Source organism: Echinops telfairi, unplaced genomic scaffold, assembly GCF_000313985.2.
Source record: "Echinops telfairi isolate 266 unplaced genomic scaffold, ASM31398v2 ScPeMD7_7419;HRSCAF=8457, whole genome shotgun sequence".
In the NCBI taxonomy this organism is placed as follows: domain Eukaryota; kingdom Metazoa; phylum Chordata; class Mammalia; order Afrosoricida; family Tenrecidae; genus Echinops; species Echinops telfairi.
In genome coordinates this window covers 1,143,310-1,145,302 of record NW_022111319.1, presented here as the reverse complement: position 1 = coordinate 1,145,302, position 1,993 = coordinate 1,143,310, and positions in this window count along the sequence as shown.

Sequence of the window (1,993 nt, the reverse complement as noted above, 5' to 3'; positions counted from 1 at the left end):
ACCCGATGCAACCATCACAAAACAAGAGACCCAAGAACTAGAAAGGCGAGGCTTCACCACCCATTTATCCCTCCGCCTTTCAACCAGCACCACATGTGATAATCGGCCAGGCTGGCACAATTAACTAACTCAACATCTTTCTGATATTCTCTTTGAGTCAAGATTCATGTTACATTTTGTTTCATGCCCTCTTCTGTATCCAACCTGAATTTCTGGCCTTCAATATGTTGTAACCATTGTTGGATGATCTTAAGTAAATTTTTACTTGCGTGCAATATCATTCTAGATATCATTCTAGAGTTTGAATATTCTGTTGGGTCACCTCTCTTTGGAATGGGTGCAAATATGGATGTCTTCCAAATTTCTTGGCATAGATGAATGAATGCATCCCGTGCCTCTTGAGCTTTCTGAAACATTTCAATGGGTGTTCTGTCAATTCCTGGAGCATGTTTTTCGCTAATGCATTCAGTGCAGCTTGAATTTCTTCTTTCAGTACCTCTGGTTCCTGCTCATTTTCTACCTCCTGAAATGGTGGACTGTCGACTAGTTGTTTCTGGTACAGTGACTTTGTGGATTCTTTCCATCTTCTCTTGATGCTTCCTGCATCATTCAATGTGTTTCCTATAGAATCTTCCAAAAGTGCAATTCAAAGCTTCAATTTTTTTGCTGAGCTCTTTGTTTCAGATACAATGAAATGGCTCTTCCTCTTCTTTTGTCCTTGAATTTTTCTTTGTCCCTGAGTGTTTTGTTATAATATTTTTCTTTGTCTTCTTGAGCTGCTCTTTGAAATTTTTTATCCAGTTCTTTGACTTCTTCCATTCTCAAGGTTCAGAGTCTCTTCTAACAACCACTTTGATCTTTTATTTCTCCCCTGTCTTTTTAATGACCCTTTGCTTTTTTCATGAATTATGTTCTTGATGTACTCCCATATCTCATTAGTGTTCAATGCCTCAAATCTCTTCATGAGATGTTCTGGAATTTCAGGTGGGATAGACTCAAGGTAATATTTTGCTCCTGTGGACTTGTTTTAATTTGCTACAGCTTTATCCTGAAATTTCATATGAAGAGTTGATGGTCTGTTCCACATAGGCCCCTGGTCGTGTTTTATCTGTGGATATTGAGTTTCATCATCATGTCATCCCACATTTATAGTCAATTTGATTTCTGTGCATTACAACTGTGGAAGTCCATGTTGTTGAGAAAGATGTTTGCTATGAACACATGGTTGGTAAATGACATCTAGCAACATTTCTCAGTGTGAGCTGCTTGACTTCAGAATCCAAAGAAATCCAGCAGGCATCATGCTGCCTTCTGTATATAGTGAATACAATATGCAGAATTAAAAAAAATATTTTCTTTGGTGGGGAATTTGTTGGCATGTCACCATAGAGAATTCATTATACTTGTTAGGGCTTGTGGAATCAATTCAAACACATCGCAGACCTGATTACAATAAAACAAAACACTGATACTGAGTCATCTTCACAATTATTATCATGTTTGAGCCTATTGTTGCAGTCATTGTGTCAATACATCTCATTGAAAGTCTTCCTCTTTATTTTTTCTGACCCTCTACTTTACCAAGAAGTATGTCTTTTTCCAGAGACTGGTATCTCCAACATACATGAGAGGGTCTCACCATGCACTCTGCTGAGGAACACCGTGTCTGTACTTCCTCCAAGACAGATTTATTGTTCAGAGAATCAATAGGTAAGCCCGAATACACAACTTTACCATAAGATACACAGGACATCTCAAATTATTAGGGGGGATGAGCTGCTTCAAAAAGTGTATTCAGTTATCTAGTTACCCATTTGAACATCAATTATCCTATAACCCAAAATAATTCCTAATGAATAAATATTTGAATATTAAAAATACAAAACAAAAGTAGTGAAAAAAGAATGCATAAGAGCATTTAAACTTTGGGTGTGCAGAAAGCTTTTCCACTCATGCTTAAAACCTATAAATCCATAATGAAAAAAATGAATAT